At 37.2% G+C, this 27,737-nt stretch overlaps 1 protein-coding gene across 1 annotated transcript in view; it reads left to right on the top strand.

Annotated features, from left to right (window-relative positions):
* Positions 1-27,737, top strand: part of Ddx10 (DEAD-box helicase 10) — a 137,622-nt gene that overhangs the window by 94,067 nt on the left and 15,818 nt on the right. The gene's annotated exons all lie outside the window — the stretch shown is intronic.

The raw sequence follows: 27,737 nt of genomic DNA, 5'->3' as shown, positions 1-27,737 counted from the left end.
TTACTTGATTTTACTGTGAAAAACAATAATTTCCAGAATTACAGGGAACTGTCTATTAGAAGGTACGACTTTGGAGATGCACTAGTGTCATTTGGAGAAAGAAGAGTAAAACCAAGTGAGATGGAAAGGGGTGAGGAAAGGAAACGGTGTCCCTGCACACAGACAGAAATTGCTGCCTTAGTCAGTCTGTACTGTTAAGCCAGAGCATGCTTCCTACCCCATAGAAAAGATGCTACATATTGTGCTTAATTTCCATTGTCATTTGGTACCATAAAATACATGCAAACTGCACTTTGGAGAATAAACACTTTGGGGTCTGGGCAAACCCGTTACAGTATTGCCCTACCTGTATAACTCAGAGATGCCCTTGATTTAACCTGTAAAAAGGCTCACCATAATCTCTGTGGGGCTTAGACATCCAGAACACATGTTTCTCTTAGTAGAAAATGGGACTTTTGGTATAATGCCTTATTATATTCAGTCATCTCTTTTTCTAGTACTTTTCTTTCTGTATTTGTCATAGTAGCACAAAGGAAAGAAAAATACCCTTTCCTTTACTTTTCTAGAACTTAAGATAAATTGCAACCTTTTTGTTTTATCAACTTCTTCCTTACGACTCTTATAAGTTAGTAAACAAAGAAGTTCTGCATTGGTAGCACGGCTGTCTCCCACTTGTTGGTATAGTTTGAAGTTGCATTACATGTGCATTGCCTCATTAATTCTCCCAAACAGTGCTATGAAATGGGCACTACTACCATTATTGTAGCAGTGGGGACACTGGGGTTTTCAAGATGTGCAAGAGTTCAAAGCCAGACAGGCAAGTGCTTTACAACAGAGATACATTTCTAGACCCAAACTACTTGTTTTAAAACCTCTTCTCAACTGGTATGTGCTAGGTGTGGTCATTGAGGGTTCCGGGTAAAATGTGTTTCTAGGCATTGGGAGCTGACAGTTAGAAATGGGGTTTGGAGGAGGAGCTTAGGGAGTTCACATGAGGAATGAAAGCAGGGTCTTTCAGGATTTGCACAGTCACCTGCCAGTGGGAATAGAGAGTGAGGAGAGGCCACAGCAGCATACTGCTAAGGGGATGGGGATGGGAATGGGGGTTAGATTTGAAGAAGAGGATGGAGAGTGAAGAGCTGAAGCTCTCCTGACTGCTCCCCTAACTTACTGGCTTTTCTGGCAGAGTTCACCAGAGGGTTCCTAAATAAAGAATGATTGCTGGATTGGGGGATAAGACAAGGGGATGAGCAGGAAGGAAGACTGGAGGAGAAGATGTGCATGATTTGCCAGAGATGGGGCAGAAGGAAGAGGAGCCTGCAGGAGATGATCTTTTCTGGAGTGTGGAGCGATACTGGGGAATTGGATTTGGAGGAAAAAAGACATAGGTGAAGATCTGCAGGGTTGTGTGTGGGAAATCCAGGGAAATCTGGATTCTGTTTTAAAGAAAAAGTCTAGCTGTTTTTTCTTTTCTTTTTTCTTCAGTCTATGATGGTTGTCTCTTGACACAACTATTTGCTAAGGTATGTGAGGTTTTTGTCTCTGCTGATAGCATAGTGAGTCATTGTTTCAAAGTACCAATCATTATAGAAACCAGAGCTGCTAATGGGTCACAGCATTTGAAAGATTGTGGGTAGTTCTAATCCTGTTCTCAGAACTTCTGGTTCTTTTTCTATCGTTAGGGAAGAGCCCTTTTAGGAGTTGTAAACTCAGAAGGGTCTGAGCAAGACTTCCACTTGGGTAGCTCTCACCAGACTGTGTGCAGTTGCTGGTGAGTGTGAAGATGCAGAGCAGCACCTGTACCATTCCAGTTCATTCAGAACAAGTGAGTAGGTATCCAGGAGAGCAGCTGCAGGAAAAGAGGTTTTCTGTTTCTACCGAGAAAATACTGTAATAGCAGAAGTGGCTCAGGGATATTCCAGCCTCCAAGTCTGAGGCACTTTTACTTGTCGTGATCCTGTTGTTTAGTTAGCTTTGCATTGCTACCCTCTGCAATAAGGTAGGTATGCTTAACTGTTCTGTTAGAGGGATTGAAGGTGGGCATTCTGATTGGAGAGGCGAAATGAATTTCCAGATGGTACTTGTTTTCTTTATTTTCTTATATGTGATCCATATGTACTGGCCTCAGGCAACTGCCTTAGCACAACTGAAAAGTGTTATGTGCTCTGGATCATATAATGCTTTCAACATTGGCTCCATGTTTTGTGCATGGAGGTAACAGAGTAAATGTTAAATATTAGATTGATGACTTATAAGCCACAAATACCTTAACAGTTTCTTAATGACAACACCGGAATAGAAGATAATTTTGTTTTTGTAGTTTGGGAGAGTCAAGGCCTTGTATATGCCAGGTATGCATTCTATCATTCTCTCATGATAGATTGAATATAATAATTTACTCAGTGATACTTGTGTTATTCCCTGTGACAAAATACCTGAGAGATTCAACTTAAGGACATAGGTATGTTGGCCTAGGCTTCAGGGTTATATGCTTCACTTGGTCCTGTTGATGTGGATTTGGCAGCATGGCATCTCAGGGTGGCAGGAGCTGACAAAGGAGATTGTTTGCTTTATGGCAGCTGGGAAGTAGTTAAGAAAAGAATAGGTTAAGTTTTTATATACTTTTAAGGGCATGTCCCAATGGTCAAACTTCTGTCTCCTAGGCCCTACCTTTCAGTAATAGCACCACAGGCTAGAAAACTAAGTTGTTATACAGGAGACTATGGGGAACACTCAGATCCAAGCTGTAAAAATACTAAATAGGTGTAATTATGCATTTCTGGTATTATCCATTTAATAGTTTAGTTAATTTGTTATTAAGGGGTCAGTCTTATTTTTCTCTTGTTTTTTGGGGGCTGTGTAATGGGATCTTTCATAGGTACATTTCTGTTATCACCATATTGTATCTCTGAGTTGTTCTCCCCCCCCCACCCCCATTAAATGAGTTTTACAGGTTATCTACCAGGTGAAGTCACAGATTTCAATCCTCGTTTCCTTTACCAGTCAGTAAAAAAAGTGCTAGTAACTGAATGTGATTTCCCAACTAGTTTATTTTTAGAGATATGCCTAGACTCCAGACAAATATAGAACCAAAAATTTTAAGGACCTAAAGCTAGCTATTTTCCAGCTATATTTTTGGGAGAAGTTTTCTTTTATGCTGTGTCAAATTGCTCTTATAATGTCCTTGCCTTTTTCTTCTATTATTTAAAGTAGTATTTGTATTGTTTTGTCTACTGACTAACACAACAAAAAAACTCTTATTTTTATCATTAGTCTATATTTTTAGATGTCATTTTATATGCTGATTTTGCTTTCTTTCATCTTAATCATATTGCATGAACTGTTTAAAAATCCCCTTAGACATGCTTTGTAAACACAAAATTTTACTGCAACAAAAAGATTCAGGATTTTTATTTTTGTTCTCCAGAAACCTCCATGAATGACCTTGTAGCTTAATGGTAGTTTCTCCTTTCCCTTCAAGATGGGGGTGGCTAATTAAGCTTTGTGACTGCCTTCTGTAGCTTGATTGGTGTTGTGCAAGTTTTTGTTATGGATCAGTTTGGTGACTTGGATGCATTAGTTGTAAATTAGAGATGATTACACATAGTGTGACAAGCCTTGTACATGATTGAAAACAGTCTGAGAATATAAACATTATGAAATAAGCTTTTTGTCTCCCTGCCAATCTTTCTTCCCTTTCCTGCTCTTTCATTTCCAATAGGATTCTTATTTGGCTTGTGTTAATCCTTTTAATTCAGTAATGTAAAAATTCAGTAATTTAAAAATGACATTTATTTATGTATGTGTTAGGTTTGGTGTGGTTTAAAGGACAGGCTGTGATAGTTGAAGTTTTTTTTTCTAGCATGTGGGTCCTATGAGTTGAATTTAAGGCACAGGCTTGGTAACAGGCACCTTTACCCACTGAGCCAGCTTGCCAGTTTGTTTTTTGTGGTGTTTTGAGATGTTTTATCTTAATGGTAGACTATCCTTCAAGACCAAACTGTTCTATCTACAGAAAATGGTTGAATTTTCAGGTTTAAATATTTTTTTCAAGGTGAAATAGTTATTTTTTTTAATTGTATATTTTATTTACATTTCAGATGGATATTTTATTTACATTCAGATATTTTATTTACATTTCCCCTCCCTAGAAAACCCCTATTCCATGCCCCCCTTCTCCTTTTTGCTTTTATACATTTTTTAAAATGTTAATCAAAGGCTTTATAAGTTTGGTAATGCTCAATATCAATCAGAAGTGTAACCCAATACCCAACCTAGATATATCAATATCTTTGACTGGCAGAGACACACGAACATCCACCTCCATGTTTCCTCTCCTCTTTCTCTCTCTCATCACCTAGCTCCTCCTCTCCTTCTCCTCCTCTCCTTATTCCTCCCACGTTAGCTCCTCCTACATATCACCCATCCTGTTAAAATAAAACTTTTCTCTCAAAATACAGTTAGAGCATAACTATACCAATTTGTGTCAGTAAGGTACAAGATAGACCTAATACCCAGTCCGTCATTTTGTTGACTAACCAGAATCTCTGTCATCTCTCCTAACTAAAAGACTTAGTTCTGAACCTGCCTTTTTTCTTGGCTTTAGAATGAATGTCAGCTGAAAACCATCCTGTCAAATCTTTTTTTCTCCAAGTAAATAGCCAGGATTGGCTATGAGACTATTAAGTTTTCAACCCTGTCAGAAATCCAGAATGACTGAGTTAACTGAAATTATGGGAAGCACAAAGCATAGCTTCTAAAACTTAGCCAGTTTATAGAGACCGCCGAACACCTGGACAGTCCCTATACTACAAAACATTGGAGCATCTGATCTTTAGCCTTCTGGCCCAGAATCATCTGACAAACCTAGTGATGCAGAATTATTAAGGGCTGATTACTCTGTCTTGGCAGATATAATCAGTCGACTATTTCACAAGTGGTTGAATTTTCAGGTCTAAATATTTTTTAAAAAATTGTTTTTACTTCATGGCAGAGAATTGAGCAACATTAGGCATATTTACTATGAATTATGGGAAGGAAAAAAAAATTACAACAAAAGCATCCCATGCTCCATAAACTAGAGTAAATAATCAGTTCAGAGTCGGTTAGCTCAGTGGTAATGTTTGCTTTTTTGGGTGAGGTCATGAGTTTGATTCCTAGCACTACATAAATCAAAGCCAAACAAAGAAAGCTTCAGCCCAAATCTCTGAAGAATTCTTTGAAGCCATTTAGGTTTTTGTTGTTGTTGTGTTTTTTTCTTAACTTTTCTGAATAATTCTCCATGAAGTGCTGTTTACTTAATATCTGCCTCCTGTATCTAATTTTAAGAGATAACTGAATTTTAGGGTGTCTAAGTTTTAGAGTAGCAATAATACAGTCTATAAGGAAAACTGGTCAAATGAATAGTCTAGCCTGGGCGGAGACCTAATATTCCAGTTGGATCACGTTAATCACCTGGCCAAGGGACCACCCCTAAAATGAGGGATTCATTTTAAATTAGGCTAAAGAGATAGGCAAAATACTTAGTCCTTAGTAAGATGGTGTACATTTTCTTCCCAGATTCCCTGCCTCTAAGAGTCTTACAGAGTCACAGTAGTCATGCTGGTTTGAAAGTCTGCCTTCTTTTCTGAATTACTCAGAAAAGTGTAACTTTTTCTTCATTCCATTATTACTTCTTTGTTCCTTCTCTAAAGCCCCTCACCCCTGCCACATGGCTGCCTGCTGCCATGGTGCTGGCTTCTATGCCAGTTTAATTCAAGCAACACAGCTCCCCAACTTTCTTTCCTTTCTCTCCTCTTTTCTCCTCTGGATGGCTGCTGTGGTTTACACACCGCCTGTCCTCGAGGTTTCTTAAAATCTAATACATTGTCCTTGAGTTTCCATTGAGCCCATTCTTAAATTATTTGTTCATAAAACTAAGAACTCCAAGAGCGGACACCAACTTCCTCTGCATCATCTTATGATCACAAAAAGATTCCCAAAATTCTGTCAATACTGTTCTCCTTACAATTCCATTTATCCCCAGAAGAGGAGCAGTAGTTAAAAAGGATGGAGAATTCCCTTTTCAGTAGGAATTGGGAAAAGGAAGTTCAGCAATTAAGACTTATGGTTGATCCTGTGTTGTGAAGAAAGACTGAAACTACACAATAACTTGATGGCATGTTCTACAATGGAAGAAGTTAGTCTGGTTGTGTAGAGAATGAGGTAATTTGAAATGTAATGTTAAATCATTACATACTTAAATTTTTATTGTTTTTCATTGATGGATGATTGGTCAGATATACAAATTTTTCTTGTTAACTTTTGGTTCCTATTTCTGTTAATACTTTAAGAAATTATATCAAAATGTATTTTGATAATATTGTACTAAAATATTCTTACAGGAAAGAATTCAGACTTTTTACTGAGCCAGTTATTGATAGGACTTTGAACAAATCATCAAAAATCTCAGTCTTTAATATTTCCTCAATTGTTTTAAACTTATTCCATATCTAAATTCTGTGATTTAGTAACGTCTTTATATACCCATTCATCTTTTAGGTTTTACTATTCCAAATAACAATTCTCATTACAATCCTTAAACACTGACATTAAAGAGCGGGAGGGCCTGTGTGGTGGTATCTTGATTTTGCTGCTCAAGGACACTTTGTTCTAGTTTCCATTAAAAGTCAAGATTATAGCTGAGGTTGCTGATATGTTTGGTGGGAATACCAAAGAAACTTAAAGCTTCTTTTCCTCTTTATGTTATGTATGTAAATAATAAGGGCAGCAGTCATAGTTTAAGCCTTTATTTTTGTGTATTAGTAGTTGTTAATTAACAAAAAAAAAAAATTAGGTTTTCCATCCCCAAAATGGTCTATAATAAAATGAAATTCCAGTATTGTTTGTGCAGATTTCCTTGTTTTATGTTGTTTTGCTTTTAATTTGAGAGAATACACAAGTTTGGAGGAATACATTTATAGTTTTATCAAAGCCGGTCATACCCTTTCAAGCTTACTTTACTATAAAATGCTGTCAAAAAAGCAAACATTTAATTGTTTTAATTCTGTTAGTAGACAGCGTGACTATGAATTTGGCAATTTTGTAAACTGCCCACACTTAAAACTGTTTTGTACTTATAAGGAGATCATATTAAATTGTCTTGGAGCAATTGTAATGTCACCATTTTAGAGCACTTATAATACATGCACCTAGATGGCGCAGATTCTGCTGTTAATGCGTTTCACTTAAAGATACAGAGACTGAGGTCTGGTGATGAGTGCCTAGAACAACATTTAGTAAACCATGTCTCCCAAGTTAAGCACAGTAGACGTTAGCTGTGTATTAACCTGGGGGTAAGCCCTCAGTTAGCTGTCTATTAACCTGGGGGTAAGCCCTCAGTTAGCTGTCTATTAACCTGGGGGTAAGCCCTCAGTTTCTGCTTCAAGCTCCTGCTGCTTTAGTTTCTGCCATGACTGACCCTCAATCATGCACTATAACCTATAGGCTGAAATAAACCTTCCGAAGCTGCTTTTGGTCAAAGTGTTTTGTTTTTTAATCACAGCAACAGAATTAAACCAGAGCACTTCCTTAAAAAAAACACCAATTAATTTTTTTTTCTCATTTGGATCAAATACTTCAGTGTTTGTTAAAATGGAAGCTTTGCTGTGAGAAACTGACAGAATCACACACTCTTAAGTTGGAAGGCAGTGTATTCAGATGTTCAGATCATGAGTTTTAGAGGCTGATGTCTGGGTACTGGTTGAATACCAGCTCTGCCATTCATTTTAAAGCACTCACTATGTGGTTTCAAGATTCTGCTCTTAGATTATAGCCCATCACTTGACCGTTAGTTCAGGAACTGGTCTGCCAGTGACAGACTGTAGCTGAGACTGATTCTTCTTCTGCTGCTAGTAGCTTGTTTAAAAAAAGACAGGTACAGCTCATGTGCTATCTATGTGTGACATATAAATTCCGGAGCTGTTCCAAAGCTACTACCTTGCTTTTAGGGTCCCCTGAACATATCCTGTTTACTGTAGCAATAATAGCACTAGTCCTGTTGCTTTAGCATGGTTCTCAGTGCCTGAATAAGGGACCATTTTATTTTGTTTTGTAAGTTAAAATTGTTCTCTGTCTGTCTCTTATACACATATACACCACATTCTGACCACTTTCATTCCCACCCTTTTCTGTTTCCTAACTACTCTGTTGACCCCAGTTCCTCTTCACAAATCTCTGCCTCATGTTTATGTCTGTTTTGTTTTATAACCAACCAAGTCTAACCAGGTTCATCTGTGTGACCATGGATTTGGAGCTTATGTGTTGGAGCCTGGTGGGATCATCAGTTGGTATATAACTGAAGACAACCACTTCCCCCTCTAGCTTCTATCATTGGTCCGTAGTTTAGCAGAAAGGGCTAGTGCCCAGGGTAGGATCCCTTCCCTGACCATGATACATTGTTGGCAAGGCTAAGTCTTGTGTGGATCAGGCGCATTTAACCACGGTTGTTGTGTATTCATAATTGGAATGGTTTGTGTCAAGAGGATGGCATTCTGCAGCTCTTCATTCTGTCTCCTGGCTCCTGTGTGTTTCCTTCTCCCTATTTCACAAAGCTCCCTGAGTCTCAGAGAGGTGATGCAGATGTCTGGTTTAGGGCATATCCCTCAGTGGTCACCTTTCAAGCATCCTGTGCTCTGAATTCATTGCTCCTTGCAAAGAGAAGCTTCTCTGATTAGGGTTGAAATAGCCTTTGTTTATGGTATAAACATAGATTTAGAAATTTAATATTGATTTAGTTAAACAACAGTAATAAGGTCTCCCCTTGGGCCTTCAATCTTCCTAGAACATTCATTAACTTAGGGAGGGCTGTGCAAGTTGTCATGGCATGGAATTGAACCTGCAAAGAGATGAGAATGAAAACTTGGTTCAGATTGAATTTGTCAACCTAGATCAGAGCAGTGCCAGGTGGTTCATTGTTAGCATATTTAAAACAATACTATTAGAAAAGAGTCTCCAGCAACAGTAATTCCCATAATCATTTCAATTCCAGGTACATGATAAAGCTTAAGGTGTGACTACATAGAAACTCTCTTATAAAATATATGTGACCATGAGTGTAGATTCTGTAGCTAAAAGGCTTAAAATCTAATGTGAATTTTGACTGATAGCATAGAGGTCAGTAAGCCATGAAGCACAAGCAATAGCTCCCCTAAAGATGGAAGGGAAGAATCTGGGAAAATCATTATGGGAAATTTGGGGGTGAATTCTGCCTCTATAGCAAAAGGTGGGTGAAGTCTGCTTCTACAGATAGCAAGAAGGTCACCAGATTGCTAACACAATTCACCCCCAGACTTCTGGGCAAGAAAACAGATATTTTATCTCCTTGATAAAGAAGAGGGCCCATGTCTTTAACATTCCTGGTTCCCCTAGTGATTTGTGGGTATAATGTCCTTTGTGCCCCCAACTGGGTTTGTATGAGTTATAGGCATGAGTTCCCTCCCTATGAGCAGGCTTCATTGTTGGCTCTGCAGTGGTTATGCCACTATTGCATAGGTCAGTACATCTTACCTAGCAAGTTGGGGTTTTGTTTCATGGACTTCACAGCTCAGTAACATCATTGATGACTTTTCTTCCCCAGCAGCTGGCACAGTACCTTCTAGCTCTTTGGATGCTAGTCAGCAGGGAAGAAATTTCCAGCTCACCTCCTGCTTGGTTGTTGTTATGACTTACTACTGAATTATATGGTGTCTCCAGCAATAGGTTCTCTTCCTCTAGTTCTGATGGGCAACCAAGGGGACTGGCAAGAGTCTGTCATACTTTGGAGGCCTCCCTGATCACAACTTCTATAGGAAATATTCCACATCCAAGACTGGGAATTTGTTTTTTATTATATTTTATTTTTTGTTAACACTGCTTCTAGGGGCTGCATTATCTAGCTATGTAAGGTAATAACCTTCAGTTTCTTTTTATTTGATTTTAAGATAGCATGTTTCCGGGTGTCGTGTGTTTTTTTCATACACTCTTTACTCTGAATAGTCTTCTCTATCCTTCTCTTCTATACCCCAACCTTCCACTCTCCTCTCAGTACAGCCCTTTCCACTTTTTAAAAATTAAATTATTTATTTACATTCCAGCTGTTGCTTCCCTTCCCAGTCTCCCCTCCCAGAGTTCTTCATGCCCTCCTGCCTCTCCTTTGGCTCTGAGAGGGTGCTTCCCCCCTCATCCTCTTCACCTCACCCCCACCCCAATCATCTCCCTTTCTTAGGGCATCAAGTCTATACAGGATTAGGCACATCTATCTCTCCCACTGAGGCCAGACAAGGCATTCTTCTGCTACATATGTGTCACATATGGGCCACATTGGGCCACAGACCAGCCTATGTATGCCCTTTGGAAATCTGATGTGTCTGGGGTAGTTGATATTTTTGTTCTTCCTATGGGGTTGCCATCCCCTTCAGCTCCTTCAATCCTTCTCCTAACTCTTCCATAGGGGTCCCTGTCCTCAGTTCAATGGTTATCTGTAAGTATCTGCATCTGTCTCAGCCGGCTGCTGGTAGAGCCTCTCAGAGGACAGCTATGCTGTGCTCCTGTCTGCAAGCGTAACATGGCATCAGTAATAGTGTCAGGGTTTGGTGCCCACCCATGAGATGGATCTTGAGTTGGTCACTGGATGGCCTTTCCTTCAGTCTCTACTCCATTTTTGTCCCTGCATTTCTTTTAGACAGGAAAAATTCTGGGTCAAAAAAATTGAAGATAGGTGGTGGCCCCATACCTCAATTGGGGCCCAGTCTCTCTACTGGAAGTGGTCTCTTCAGGTTCCATCCCCCTACTATTGGGCATTTTGGTTAAGGTCATCCCCATTGAGTCCTGGGAGCCTCTCACATCCCAGGTCTCTGGGACTTTCTAGAGGTTCACCTCAAACCCCCTTCTCCGCCCCCTCACAGCTACATATTTCTATTCATTCTGTTGGCCCTCTGGGCTTCTCACTTCTCCCATACCTGGTCCTTCCTCTCTTTCCCTCCCCTCTCCCCTCTCCCATACCTGATCCTTCCTCTCTTTCCCTCCCCTCTCCCCTCTCCTACCTAGCTCCTTTCCTTCCTCTGCCTCTTGTGATTATTTTGTTTCCCCTTCTAAGTGGATTGAAGCATCCTCACTTGGGCCTTCCTTCTTGTTAAATTTCTTATGGTCTATGGGTTGTATCATGGCTATCCTGCACTTTTTGGTTAATATCAACTTATCAGTGAATACTTACCATGCATGTCCTTTTGGGTCTGGGTTACCTCACTCAGGATAATATTTCTAGTTCCATCCATTTGTCTGCAAAATTCATGATATATTCAGTTTTAATAGCTAAATAGTATTCCATTGTGTAAATAAACCACATTTTTTTGTATCCATTCTTTGGTTAAGGAACATCTGGGTTGTTTCTGGCTTCTGGCTATTATGAATAAAGTGTCTGTGAACATGGTGGAACACATGTCCTTGTGGTATGGTGAAACATCTTTTGGGTGTATGCCCAGGAGTAGTAGCTGGGTCTTCAGGTAGAACTATTTCTCATTTTCTGAGGAACTACTAGATTGATTTACAGAGTGGTTGTATCAGTTTGTACTCCCACCAGCAATGGAGGAGTGTTCCCCTTACTTCACATCTTCGCCAGCATGTGCTGCCACTGGAGTTTTGATCTCAGCCACTCTGACTGTTGTTGATTGTCAGATGAGATTCTACTTTTTGATTGTTGGCCTTACCTTTTCACTTCTATATTCCTATTTAGAGTCTACCTGAGCCTATTTGTTAAAACATAACCTTTTCTCTAGTGCGTTTAGAGTATTCGGTCTTATGTTGTGATCATTTCCATTTAGGAATTTTTTGTGAGGTAAAAGAGATAAAGATCTAGTTTCATTGTTCTGCATGTTTATTTCCAGGTAACTCATTCAACACCATTTATTGAATATGCTATTATTTCTCCAAAGTATATTTTTTACCTCTTTTCAAAAATTAGGTAGTTGAAGTTACGTGGACTTATATATTGGTCCTCTATTCTATTACACTAATCTATATGTCTGCTTTTGTGCCAGTCATGTTATCTTTATTACTATGGTTTAATAATATATCTTGGAATTGAGTATATTTCTCTTGTGGTACTCTTTTTTGCAAGAAAGAAAAAAACCTCACAGAACAACACACTATTTAAAAATATGTGCATACTTCCCTCATTGATTCTGATTCAATAAGCTTTTATTTAACATGACTTTGTCTAATAATCCAAATATAAATGTTTGTTTTTTATACTAGGTTACAATCCATAGAGGACTTGAGAAACCCACAATAACATTTGTAATAAATCACGAGTAAATTAATATATTTACAAATGGTATACCATGAGGCTACTGAGTGACTCAAAGATTAAAAAAACCAAGAGAGAAAAGTGAGATATACAGGCTGTGCCTTAGGGGGAACATGTTAAAGTTTAGTTCTGACCTGGTGGATATGACAGTTTTCTCATTTCCTCAGACATGCATCTGCTTAGGTAGCCTTCTTCCTGACTGTCTTCATGTTTGGGAATATTTCTACATCCAGTTTCTGTCTTCTACTCAGTATTCAAACAAAGCTCACCTGATTCATGCCCTGCCTTTCATGAAGACACCCTACGTGCATCATCCTCCTAGGATGCCTCCTGAGCTCTTCTGACTCATGGTAGTTATCGTGATTGCAGGGCATTGTGTTCTTCATTACCCATCTTTTGTGGTGGCAGCAATTGAATTTTAGGCCAGCACTCCTGAAATCAACTTTATGTTCTTAGAGAAATGTTTTAGCTCTCCTGCAGGCTTTCAAGAGTGTTTCACTTCTCTCAACTCTTCACAGAAATGTACATCATTGAGATTAGACTATAGTCAGTGAAATCAGAGTGGCCTAACAAATTAAAGTCTCTATGTGAAAAAAATTCATAAAGGAATAACCTTTTTTAGTACCCAGAATCTTCCAGTACAGACTTTCTCAAGTTACATATGGTTCAGTAGATAGCTTAGCCACTTTCTCAAGAAAATGTAGACTTCCACAAAATGTCCAATTTTGTACTTTCTTACCTCAAAGTTAATGTGAATCAGTCTCATCATAGTGCCATACCCCTATTGTTATATTCCATATTATAGTTTGAGAACCTCAAGGAGTCTCAAAACATGTCTACTAAAACATACTGTTCCAGTAAAACTGACTGTATAACCATGCAATGTTATAATAACTTATGCTTAGGATTATGGTGCTAGTCACTTGAATTTGTCAGATAGCAGGTATGGAATCAGAAATCTCCCTAATACTTGGTGGTAGGTCTCTAGACAGAGAGAAAAGTGACCAGGATAATTTAAAAACAAAAACAAAAGCCAACCAGCCAACCCAAACTACCCAAAACCTTGTAAAATGAGCAAACATGAGTTTCTCACATACCTAGAAGCAGTCATATATGCATTACAAATTTAAACATATATGTGCTTTAGAACTAGAAAATTCATACATTTTAATTAAATTAAAAATGTTTTTCAGATAATATATTTTGATCTTATTCTTCCCCCTCCCATAATTTCTTCCTAAATTCTCCCTACCTCCTTATCCACCCAACTTCACCCCTCAAAAAAAAACCCCGAATAATGGAAATAAAACCAGCTAACCAACAAGCAATAACAACAAATCCACTAAGACCAAAAACCAACCAGTCAGCCAACCAACCAACCAACCAACCAACTAACCAACTCACCCACCCATACCCACCAACCAACCAACTCACCCACCCACCAACCAAACATTGAGTCCATTCTGTGTTGTCGGTTGCTGCTAGGTATGGGGCCTGCCCAGAGTGTGCTTGATATACTCAGTGACACTCCATCGGAGGTAATAGAGTTCCCTTTCCCATCAGTAACAATTACAGATATCTTCTTGAATTAGGGGTGAGCCTTTGTGTCTACTTCTCCATGCTGATATTTTCTGGGATGAACTTGTGCAGTTTTTGTGAGTTCTGCCAGTGTCTGTGAGTTCATATGTGTCCTATTATGTCTGGAAGATACTGTTTCCTTGGAGTCCTCTACCACCTTTGGCCCTTACAGTTTTTCTGCCTTCTTTTTCCAAATAAATCCCTGAGCCTTGAGGGGAGGGGTTTGATAGAGACATTCCATTTAGGACTGGGTTTTTCATTCTGCACTCTCTGCAACACTGTTTAGTTAACTCTGTAATTTACATACCATTTACCACAAGGAGCTTTTCTGATGACGGTTGAGTGCTCATATAACAATATATTACTAGAAGTCATTTTGTTGCTATGTTCCTTTAGCAGAGTAATAGTAGTAGGCCTTTTTTTTTTTTTTTTGGCTACTTTAGTAGTGTCAGATATGGGATCCACTTCATACCCAGCATGGACCTTAAATTCAATTATAAAGTTACTGGTTACCCCATAACCTTTGTAGCACTGTTGCAGGAAGGTCACTGTTGGAGGTCAAAGGGTTTTTAACTGGGTGATAACGATGATTACTTTTCTCTTCTGGTAGTATGCAAAGTACCTTTCTTTCAGTACCACAAATACTAGTCAATAGAGGTGAAGCTTCTAGTTCAGCTTAATTTCTTCATGTTTGATGGCATATGTAAATGGTGTCTTCAGCTTATCATCAAGTTGTGGAGAATGACCAATAACTTGGTAATAGCTTTGATATTTGTAGAGGTGTGGGGCGGGGGAGGGGGAGAGGAGGAGAGGGAGGAGAGAGAGAGGCAGAGATATCTCTATGAGATCCCTTTGGCCAGTGACTCAAGAAGATGTAACCCGTTCTTGGCCCTGGAGGTTTTACTCAGTGACATAAGATATCAAGTTGGAGCATTGTCTTCTCCACTATGTGGTGATGTCATTTGAATTCATTTTTATATACATGTATATTTTAGGAAGCTTTACAGTTGTAGGTTTCCATTTAGCTTTTCAAAATGTCCTTAGTGTTAGTTGTCCCTCCCCACATTCCATCCTTCTTTTTTGCCCTCCCTGTTTCATCTTATTTCACTTCTTCTTTACCACTTTTTAATGCTGTATTCCATTTCCTCTTTCTTGGAATATTTCTTCCTTTCTTACTAGCTACCTAACCTCTGTGCTTATTCTGATTGAAAATACATATCCTAGTAGTTCTTGCCATTATGTATTATTTCTGGTTTGGCTTTCTGTGGCTGTGATAAAATACAGACTGAAAACAATGTGAGGAGGAGATGGTTATTTGGCTCATAGTCTATCATCAAGGGAAGCCAAGGCAGGAAACTCGAAGCAGTAACTTGGAAAAATTAATGAAAGGTAAAAGATTTCATGTGCCAGGTATGGTGGCTCATGCTTTTAGTCCCAGTACTTGGGAGGCAGAGGCAGGAGGATCTCTGTAGTTCAAGTCCATTCTGGTTTACAGAGCAGGTTCCAGGACAGCCAGGACTGTTATACAGAGAAGCCTTGTCTCAAAAAAACCAAACCAAACCAAACCAACAACAAACAGGAAGGAAGGAAGGAAGAAAGGAAGGAAGGAAGGGAGGGAGGGAGGGAGGGAAGGGAAGAAGGGAGGGAGGGAGGGAGGGAGGGAGGAAGGAAAAAAGAAATTTTATACACATATATACAGTGGGTAAGTTATGATTTCCAGATATGCACTTCAGAGTATGTCTCGCCTGTGTGAGCATATTTGGTTTTTGTTGTTGTAGTTGCTATTTTGTTTTTGTCTTGTTGAATTGTCTTTATTGTACCCTTATTATACCTGTTCATAAAAGATTTGTGGAAAAATATAAAAGGAAGAAAAATTTAGCACATGGTCATCATTGTACAAATAAATTTTGTGAAATCCTAATTACTTGGTATTAAATTATAAACTGGGTTAATTGACTTTTTGGTTAAAAGATATTGTAATTGCAAACATGTCCTGGCCAGCAGGGCATTAAACAGGGGTCCGGGGAGGTCACCTGAAAGAGAAGATGGGGGACAGGCGAGTGCAAAGAATCACGGCTTGTCTATAGGCTGATCAAACAGTAATTTTTAACTTTTTCACACAGGGGCTATATACAGAAAAGGGCATGATATGGGGGAAGGGGATAACGCAGGAACATAAGTGTTCAGGGGGAGTACAGATATCTTTTAGAACAGAGTATCAGGTGGGTGAAGCTTCAGGGGACAGGTCACTATGACTCCGCATGATTCACTTGTCCTTATCTAAGTTGGTACTATCCATCAAGGCTGCCTACCTATCTACAAGGTCTATGATGACTCAGGCTTGCCAACTTTTCATCAAAGCTGCTTGTTTACAATATCTTATAGCTATCTGTTTCAGTGTTTTTCCACAGATACCCAAGACTTTGTATTAGCAGGCTGACTTAGGCCTATGGCTGATTTTAGGCCTTCAGTGTATAAGCAAAGCTGCCCCTGACACAAACATGTTTTAATGATAGTTGTAATGAGCAGTTATATAAATGAACAGTTATATAAACAAAGGCTGAAAGAAAATAACAAAACTGTATGTTTTAAAGTATTTGTGTTGTATCTGTGTGTGCATATTTATGTGTGAGTGTAGACCTGTGTACAGGTGTGCACAGTATGCAGAAGCCTGAGGTGGATACTGGGTATCTTTCTATGTCACTCTCCATCTTAGTTTTGAGTTATAACCACAGAGGTTAGGTAGCTAGTAACCTTTCAACTTGCTGATTGGCTACTGTGACTGTTCCTGTCTGTGTAATTGCAGGTGTACTGTCATGGTGGGCTTCTAGACTAGTAGAGATCTAACTTAGGTCCTCACTTTACCAACTGAGTCCCTGTTGTTGTCTTTAAGGTAAAGGTAGGAATTTGGTAGTAATTGAAAACCACATCTGTTCTGGGTATGCAGCACTTAAGCTGAAGAATCTAGAAGAATTTTAAATGTTTATTATTAAATTTTTAAATGAGACTTACCAGTCTTTTCCCTAATTGCAAGCTATTGTTTATCAGGCTAAAGATCATGGATTTTTCTGATTTTAATGTTATTCAGATCAGTTAAGTTTGAAAATTTCAGCCTAAAACAATTGTGGAACAGATTTAATAAATCATTATAACTGAATAGCAAAGTTAATAGAATTAAGAATGCAAAAATATCTTAGAAAATGTTGTTTTGTCCTTGTAGGCATATTATTTTATAAAATATTTTTCTAGTAAAAGCAGCTGTGATATTTTAGTAAAATAGTTGTGAAATTTGAAAAGAAGTTTACTTTTCTTTGAAAAATCCTATTTTGAGCAAGAACAGTTCTTTTATTGCTATAAAGAATGTGGAAGCCGGACAGTGGTGGCGCACGCTTTTAATCCTAGCACTTGGGAGGCAGAGGCAGGCGGATTTCTGAGTTTGAAGCCAGCCTGGTCTACAGAGTGAGTTCCAGGACAGCCAGGGCTACACAGAGAAACCCTGTCTCGAAAAACCAAAACCAAAACAAACAAACAAACAAACAAACAAAACAGTGTGGAATGATTTGTCCTGTTTCGATGTTAGGATTTTTTAATTTTTATTTTATATTTATATGTATGTATATATGTGTACCATGTGCATGTGTGATACCTGGAGAGGCCAGAAGAGGACATACATTCCCTTGATATTGCAGTTACATATGGTTGTGAGTCACTAGTTGGTGCTGGGCACCGGATCTGGGTTACCTCTTAGTTCCTAACCACTGAACCATCTCTCTAGTGTACCCTCCCACACACTTTTTATTGGAAACTTCTTCCTTACCCTAGATAGAAAATTTGAAGAAAAACTGGATTTATAGTTGTAATTTATATTCTAGGATCTATTTTACTTGTTGTTGGCATTTTTAAAATTAGGTGACAAATGAAATTTTAGACAACTTGTAATTTAAGTTTAACCAGGCCTGAAATAGGTATTTTAATTAACAGAAGTTACCAGTGGTCTAATTAATTAAAGAATGTATGCTGGGCTTAGTTTTACAAAGCACCAGACAGTAAAGGTTTGACATGTATACAAGCACTCTTAGCCACTGCAGTACTCTTGGAACTTTTCCATGGTACAAAACCCAGTCTTTAAGTGAATAACTTCTATTTCATGTATGCACATGACATATTTTTTGTATTATTTATTTATGTTCAGATCTCCTTGGAATATAAACATGATGAAAGCTTACTAGTTTTATTATATAAAATTATTTCTTTGTAACAGATAGTAAAGATTAACTGTTTTTGTTAAGTGTTATAAGGAAGTTGAAACCAAATTTAGCTTCAAACCAAAAAAAAAAAAAAATATGTATCTTTGTTGAGATTTCTTTTGAGCAGATCCAAATCATAAGACATGCTGACTCATTATTGTTACCACCAGAAATATTTCAAGGGATTACAATTTTCACTCTAAGTCTGTTAGTTCTGGTTGACAACAAAAATAAGATCAAAGTTTCATTCTAATAGAGCAGACACTCAGACGTGGGTTATGCATTGTGCTTCTGTTCTACATGTCCTCCTTTCAGCCTTAAAAAACTGTAGACCAAATGTTAGCATGCCGTCCAGAGTACCATCTCCATTTTCGTACACAAAAGACAGTCACATCAATTTTTTTTAGTTGCAGTTCCCCATTTACTGAGCACAACTAAAATGCATATATATATCATTCACCCAAATTTAATGATCCAGAGAAGTGATTCAGAGCACTAATGTAGACATTAATTGAAAATGACTTGGGGTAGGTCTGTAGAGAAAATAAGCAGCTTGCAGCTCTTTCAGAGGATTCGTTTTCAGTTCTCACATAAGGTAGCTCATAATCATTTGCAATTGCAACTCCAGGGCTTTTACCATCCTTTTTTGTCCTATGTGGCCACATAGGTACCCCTCACTCCTCAGGCGTAAGCAGATACATAAAAGCACAAAATCTAAACAAACAAACAAACAAGCCTGAAACAGAATGAAAGTGGCTTGCATAGATGTACTTGGCTGTGACTTTTTTAAATCATAAAGCCGTATGCATAAAAAATAGCTACCGAGAGTAATGGCTATAGAGCGATTCTTGTTGTTTATTTACTTTTAAATGTGTAGATGTTGGCCACACTTAAATTTATTTAAAAGGTAAAACATATTAACAGATGTATGGTGAATCCAACCTCAAAAATCAGTCTAGGCTCTTGATGATGTTTAAAACTTAGTTTTTCTTTATTTTTCGTGTGTGTTTCAGCTTTTGTATATCCCCAGGGAGAATTTGGTTTAGGTGTATTCCTTGTGGTATGTTATTGTCAGTACATAACATATAATACATGATTCAAATATGCATGGATTCTTACCTGTCTAGCCACCAGAGTTCCCTTGTTTAAACACTAAGATACATAGATTTTGAAGTTACCATCTCATACTAGAGTACAAAGTGGAGTTGGATTTATTGTTACAGTAACACCATAGACTTTACCAGACTTATCACCAAATTCTCTTAAAAAATTATATCTATGTTATGACTGATGTGTACAAAAAGACATCCAAGCCAGTTGATGGCGTAATATCTTCTTGTGGTTGCTTGTTTGAGGATAGATAATTTTTGAATTTCTATCCTTGCCAAATATGCAGTAGTCCTATAATCTTCTCATGAGAGTGGTTCATCTGACCTTGGCTGGAAGACTTATAAAGATCTTAGTTTTAGTTTTCCCATTAACTTGCTCTACAATCCATGGGAATGTGTTTTACCCTGCTTCCCCAAGACCTGCATGTATTTCCTTCCTTGTGTGTGAGTTTAAAATCTGTAAATAAGGGTTTTAGCTAGGTATTTTTATGTGTATATAGTAAAGGACATAAGCCTTTAATCAGTATTTAACATACATGGTAGTTTGAACTGCTGTTAGACAACAGATTCTTTTCATCTTGCAAACTGTACCCTAGACCCACTGACCATATTCTTTACCCCCATATTCCAGCCCTCTGGCATTATGGTTTGGATATAATGTTCCCCAAGTGCTCATGAGTTGTAAACCCCCACTGTTTCAGTGTTTGGAAGTAGCCTTTAGGGAACTAATTGGACACTGGCTTTTAATCTCATGACCGGATTAATCCATTGAGTGTGCATAATTTGATGAACTATTGGGAGATGATAAAAACTTACAAACTTGGATAAAAAAAATTCAGAAAGGATCAAAATAATGAAAACTGTAACAGAATATTCAGCTTCTTCGCAGGATGTTCTTTAATAATCTATATGGCCGCACTATATATTACAGTATGCACAGATGATGTTCAGAACAGAAGAACAACATTGTCAAAGTATGTTTGTACTTACTAGTGTCAGTGGATAAATGCTTAACAGCTCCTGAATACACCAGTGAAGGATACAAGCATACACAGGGTTATATGCCGTATAATATCAGCAAGCTTATTATGCCTTGATTATGGCTGAATAATACAGTTTTATAGATGAAACATAACCAGGAAAATACAAGTATAATTACTTAGAAGATATGCTCAAAATATACAAAATGTATACTTTACTGTTACTAGTGAATTCTGCAGTTGGCAGTGGTACAATTACAATAAAAGTTTTCATTACCAAAAAGTAAAAGGAAATTATAACCAATCTAAGATTGTGCTTTAACTACCAAGGTAAAAAACAAAAAACAAAAAATCTTTAATTTTTTTACATTTAGTATATTTTTGAGAGATAAATGGGATTGGGGGATCTGTTTGTTATTCTTTCTAAAGAAAAGCAAAAAGACTGGTGGGGTTTTTTTTGTTTTTGTTTTTTGTTTTTTGTTTTTTGATGAATTTGTGATGTCTTGGTTCACTTGAATATCTGAAGTGCTCATATCTGAGAATCATGCTCCCAGGATTGATTCTCCAAATATCTTGTCCCTTTATTCTGCAAATACTTTGCTTGTTAAAGTATGGTGTGCTCAGTTATGATACTCTTAGAAAATTTGTATTCTCTTACAACTAACACACATGTCATTACATCAGTGGCTGCCACAAAGTTGAACAGAGTTAGTATATATGAAGTAAATGAAAAGGTACAAGTTAGTCAGATGGAAAAGTCAACTCAGTACTTCAGGAAATAATCTTTGTTACAGTTAGAGCACCACATGCAGGTGACCCTCATTCAAATCTGATGTGGTGTCAAATGAAATAAGGTTACATATTTTGCAGATGAATGTAGTGCCTGATACCATGAGTTTGGTTCTACAGAAGTAATTCTGTAATTGTTGACATTGTGTGTGTGTGTGTGTGTGTGTGTGTGTGTGTTAATCTTAATTACTTTTGAAGGAAGACACCAAAATAGTGGGGAATGTGTTTCAGACACAGAAGTTTCAGATTTTTCACTTACCAGTTCTTATAGCAGCTTCCGTAGCCTTTCTTTAATCCGTGTTGGCATTCCTCAGGTTTCTAATCCTCAGAAATATATTGGGCTAAGGCAATCCTTTTTTTTTTTTTTTTTTTTTCTTCTGAAAGTACTTTTATCATGCTTTTTTGTTGTTGTTGTTTTACTATGTGAGAGTTAAATTATTTTGACTTTTTCTAATAGGCATTTTTTCCCAGTACTTGTAACTTTGGAATAAAGTTGATGACAACTTCTGTTAGATTTTAAAACCATTTACAGAGATCTCAAGAGTATATTGCATATGAAAATTCACATATTTCTACATTTTATAATAAATAGAAAAAAGAGGATATGTGCATGGTTAAGCCCTCTATAACTTCTATTAGAAATGAAAAGAACATATACATACACCTTCATCATTATTCATTTAAAGCGATAATAAGAGAAAAGGACTTAGAGAAAGAAGAAGTGCTTGTTTGGGAAAGGGGTAAATTAGCAGCAGCCTAATAATCAAACCACTGTGTTGGAATTGCATAGTGATGTTAATAAGCTTTACCTATGAATGCTAATCGTGACTAAATATAAGTGCTATGTAGCATTTCCTCCCAGTTGAAACATTCACTCCTGGAGGATAAGAGAGAAGCTCCTAGGACGCAAAAAGTAAACAAAATCCACAAGATTCAAAGTGGGTCCTCCCTCCCCTCCCCTCCCCCCAATGCATACAGTAAGCAATTAGTAGAGAGAGAAGATACTGCATCTTAGCTAGCAGGGAGCTCCAGGGATGCAGATTTCTGAGTCTTTATCTGTGTTGGAATGAACTTTTTGGTGATACAGCTGCCTTTCAGCCATCTACCCTCCTGCAAGTAATCAGTCCCTCATCTGTGCTGTTGTGTGTAATTCCATTAAAATCACTGGTTTACTAACTGAACTTGGATGTAATAGCTCTTTTGGCCTAGCACCAGTGCCCTATCTAGAGTGAATAGACAGCTATTCTATTCTCCCTAGAAGTCACACAGCAATAGATATTTTGATTCCTCAGAAATTTGAAAATATGTCAGCTCAGGATTTCAAGTCCAGCCTGCTTATCTAGAATTAACAGTCCTGTTATTTTCTTTCTGTTACACAAAAGCATTACTACTTCCATCATTTGTTAAGAATCTTCATTGACTACCAAGCTTTGTACAGAGCACTCTATATTATTTTTCCCATTGGTCTATAGACTCCCTAAGTAGACATTACTACTGTTTAAATTCCCCCAAAATAAAATTGTATGGTAAGGTTACAATTTACCTGAAGTAAATCTACACAGCTGCAAGGGTAGAGTCAGTGTTTCCTAAGTTTCTTAGGGTTTGCTACTGTTCCAGTGTGTTCTCGCCATACATGCTCAGATTTGTGCCACATGTATATCAGCTTGTCAATGGAAAAAAAAAAAAGCCTGGGTAAGGGAACCAATGACAGTTAACATCTAGCTGGCCTTCTGCTTCTTAGGCTGTGAACTTTGGGAGTCTACCTGCTTGGAGAAGGGATAGGCAGTGCTTTTTCTAGTAATGTTTCTAGATTCAACCTTGCACTACATTGTTTGTATTCTTTGTCTTTGCTTGTGTCATGCTATCTTTCAAAACACCCTTTTAGGGGTTTCTCTGGTTGTTCCAATCCCTTTTTGTTGATTTATTAACCATAATTTAAATGATGCTTCTCACATGAAGCACTATTACAGTTCTGGCTGGTGCTAGATCTCGCCCTCCACTGGCTAAGCTTCCATAGCACTTCAGTTATAAGTAAACTGTAGAACATGTATTCCTCTCTTCTTTACATTAGAACTGTGTCTGAATATTACAGACTCTATTAATGGAGAAATATAATTTAGAACATAGGTCAGAATTTTACCAGAATCAGTTATTATGTGGTCACATGTGTTTATTGTACATACTAAGCACTAAATAGTTACTACATATCTTTAATCTAGAATTTGACTGTGATACTTACTGTTTTTTTTTATACCAAGTAAGATTTGAGTATGTGTTCCTTTCTAAGCTAATATTTATGTCAGAAGACATTCATATGCTCCAAAGTTTATCTTTCATATCTAAAACTAGCTTTTCATTATAGGATTTATTTTCAATTCTCAAACTGTAAGCAGTGTACAAGAGTCTATATTCATCTTCAAGATACTAAAGCTGTGTACTAGAGTTCAGACTTTGAGTTTGTGACTGTTTTGGGGATGTTCTGTTCTAAATAAACTAGAAACTCAAACATATTGTAGCAATCTTAAATTTCATTACCTGTTAATTAGGAAGTACTATGTATGTATAAACTTTTTCCTCTTGTTCTATCTACATTATAAACAAAAGGGAAAATAAATTTGCCAGTCAGCAAAATATCTGAAAGAAACAATGGTCTCACTAGAACTAATCAAAACATTAGGGATTTTAACATCCAAGGCAATAAAATATCATTATGGAATTGTATTATAAGTGACTTAAAGTGTGTCAGGAAATATTGTTGGGTTCTGAAAAACGCAGACAAAACTATGTGAAAGTTTTTAAAGAAGGGTTAAGCTTGAATAACCAATAGGTTTGATTTGTGTTTTGGGAGGCGGGTGTGAAGATACAGAGTGGGGGGGGGGGCAGGGAGGGAAAGGTGGAGAAAACCAACACAGAAGAGCTGTGCTGCTCCTGTGTAGACAGATGCTGTTCATAGTTTAGGCTTCCCCACTAATGATGGGTCTGCGTCATCTTCCACCTGTGCTCTGTGACATGATCAGTTGTCTAGAATCAAGAGTAAAAGCCTCTGATCAAGAACATACTGAAGATTGTTGGGCATACAAGGATATGATCCACAAGAGTTTTTCCTTTAACACTGCAAACAGTAACATAAACACAGATTTTTCAACATAAAAAGAGACAGGTATTGGAGACAAGTGTTCAAACTCTGGAATGTTTGTAAGATGTCGTCACAATATTTCTTATCCTGCTTCTATAGACTATAGGGATTCATATTTATTTTTGGATCTGATATATACAACTGTGTTTTAAGCTTATTGATTCTCTTACAATGAAATTTGTACATCTTTAGTCACTTTGGGATGGTAAATTAAAACTATATATTGGTAATTCAAAACCAAACATTTTTTTTTTTTTTAACAACTGTTGAGACTGGAAGTCCAAAATTAAGGGGTTAGAACATTGAGTGTCTATTGATGCTCTAGTTACTGGTCTGAAGACAGTTGGCCTTTTGCTATAATTTTACATGGAAGTGAGGGAGTAGGAATGAGATTAAATAGGCAGACGGAGAGGGAGAAGGGTCACAATATAGCAAGGTAATAAAGATGCTGAACTTCCAAGACATCTGACTTCTTCCTCATTCTTCCAACCTGAGAAGACAAAAACCTAGCAGATTAAAACAAAAAGCCTGATAGACTTTTTGTCAAGCTGACAGGATGGACTATCCAAGCTTAGGGACAGATCAGGATATGTTTGCCAGAGTTGTGAGCTTGTCATATTGATGAATCCTAATTCAGGGGTGGAAGGCAGAAGATCCTTAAAAGCCCTAGTCCTCAAGGAGAGGCCTGGAGTTTGAGCCCGGGATATTCCCTCTCCTTTGTAGGTCTTTCTTTGTGTGTAGGCCTTGCAGTGCATGCCTCCTCATACCTCGCAAAAGCCTTTCTTCATGGGCTAATTTTGTCTGTTGCATCTGAGAGTTTCTGGGCTACTGCCTGTTGTGATTTAGATTTAGATTGTTCCCTCCTTTTAATTTGTTAATGGGCAGAGAAAATGAACCTGATCTAGATCCTTCAGTGGTAGCAGTAGAAAGAGCTTGCTAGTTCTTAGGTCTCTGGTTGGGTTTTGGAGACAAGGTTTCTCTGTGTAGCTTTGGCTGCCCTGGAACTTAACTCTGGCCTCAAACTCAACAGAGATCCGCCTGCCTCTGCCTCCTGAGTGCTGGGATTTACACTGCCACTGTCATGCCTCCTACTTTTAAAAGTACTGATGTCATCCCCAAATTTTTTATTCTTCAGTGACCTTTTTTGTTTCATTTCTATTGTACTAATTTAGTTAATTACTTCCCTTAAGTGCTTTCCCTCAGGAGCTTCTGCAAACACAGTGACATTTTACAATCAGTTGTGAGTTGATAGATGCACAACAGTATATTTGTGTTGTTTCTAATGAAAATGAGTCTACAAGGAAATACGGTGATGGTATTATATTTACAAACTATCTTTTAAACAATTCATGAAATCACAAAAAGACAGAACATTTTCTTTGAGAATATACATCCAAGTTAAAACTTCCCAGAAATTTAGGAGTAACTTTATAGCATTTTTGTTTTTGCAGTAAAAATTGTGTTTTAAATAAGAACAGTAGGCGTGCAGCATACCTTTTTGTAGTACAGGTGTTACACAGTTTGTAGTTATAGATTTCTAGTCTTCCTAAGAAGAGACCAAGAGACAGAAAAGATTAGTATTAAAATGTCTTTTATTCTAATTTTTCTAAATTGATAGTAGTTAGAAATTGTGTTTCTGAAAAGAGTTGCTACCTTGAATTCATTTGTCATTGTCATAAATGGAGTGTAGTTCAGAACAGACAGTATGATGGGTATGATCTGACTGGCTAGAAAGTAGCAAGGCCTAAGTATTGATTATTACAAATTCAAATAATACCTGTTTGACAGTAAAATCTTATTCTCAATTACCATTTTCTTATAAATATTTACATTGGAATATCAAGTGAGATCTTATTACCACAGCTCACCTACTAATATATTTTTGTTTTATTAAATTAAGAGAATTAATGCTAAAAGCCATACTAAATGGTAGATGTTATATAGTTGAACAAAGTAATTTATTTGAACTGTTGAGATTATAGATGACTCTCAAAGCCAAAAGAACAGCTAGAAATTAGAGAGACCCCCGGAAGCCAGTTGAGGAGGTAGGACCAACTGCCTAAATATTTGGTCAAGTTCCACATTTTACAGACTCAAGAGGGACCTTTAAAACATTTTGCTTTAAAAACAAATATGCATCTACATACCTACCATGGATTAATTCATATTTAATATAAAATCATCTATTTATAGAAAATGGGACAAAATCTAGTGTTTCTGTAGTACGTTGTTTACAGTACCCTATTTATAAAAATATCAGACGTGTGATTAGTAGCAGGTATGTATATAATTCATAAATAAGAAAAAGGTAATCAGTAGAAACAGCATCTTAGCTACCTTGAAATTTAGCATAGACCAATTATTTAAAGAAATAAAGAAAAAGGTGTTCAACAAATTAAAGAAAAGTAAAATACTGTTGAGTAACAGGTAATCTCCACAGAACAATGCTAACTATATAAAAACCATGAAAGAAAACAACAACCAGGACATCCTAGAACTAAATGTGTAATTAATCATCTGTATTTGCTAGAGAGCCTGAAGCACAGTATCAGGAGAAAAGGATAGGTCACCGGAAGATCTTCTACAAATAAGCCTATTCAGAGTTAGAACAAAAAATGAAGAACAATGAATAGAGCGTGGGAGACTCCTAAAGAAGTCCAGTATACATTTGTACATAATCCTATTTGTATAGGTGAGAAAGTGGCTTAAATGTGTAAAGAAATAATGGCCAAAAACTTAACAAATATAGTGAACAAATTAGTTTACTCATTATTAGCCTTAATCACTTGCATAAAAAACATTAGATTTGTCATACCTGATATATATATATATATATATATATATATATATATATATATATATATATATGTATCATGTAGCAGATTTGTGTCTAAATACCAGGTGGCGGAACTAATATTCCAGAAACCATCTTGATACAAATGATGCCCATCCCTTGAATGTGTAGTTGCTCATTCTTGCATTATTCAGTCCTTGCCCACCCACTGTGCTCATAGGAGGCTTAGAGGGCCACTACCCTTTGCTTCCCTAATGTTCTTAGTCGTTTTATTTCTACACTGACATTCCAGATCTTATAGATCTGATTGCATTTTTAAATTTAGACATTTGTCATAAAAATCAGACAAATATGTTCTCATTTCTGGTCTTTGATATTTTCAACTTCTAGTAGTTTTGAGCGTTCTCTCTCTCTCTCTCTCTCTCTCTCTCTCTCTCTCTCTCTCTCTCTCTCTCTCTCTGTGTGTGTGTGTGTGTGTGTGTGTGTAAGAGAATTAGACATCATGCTTTTTTGATAAGTAAGTTATATGAAAAAAGTAAAACTGATCACTTCTTGTAAGTTAAAGGAACTCAATAGAGTTATACTTTCTGGATTATATTTTATTGTAATTTTGAAATAATACAGTTTTTTTTTTTTCTTTAGAAATGTTGAAATTCTAAGTCTTGTTTCAGGCCTTTATAATGAATTCTTCTAATTTGGGAATATCAGAGGAGTATTTGAGTCTGTACTGAAAGTTGACTATTGTCAGCTAGCCTTTTATGTCAAGATTCTCCCATTATCAT

This window comes from Arvicanthis niloticus, chromosome 26, assembly GCF_011762505.2.
Source record: "Arvicanthis niloticus isolate mArvNil1 chromosome 26, mArvNil1.pat.X, whole genome shotgun sequence".
Classification (NCBI taxonomy): domain Eukaryota; kingdom Metazoa; phylum Chordata; class Mammalia; order Rodentia; family Muridae; genus Arvicanthis; species Arvicanthis niloticus.
Note: the sequence above shows the minus strand (reverse complement) of the source record. Positions and strands in the feature narration are given on the sequence as shown.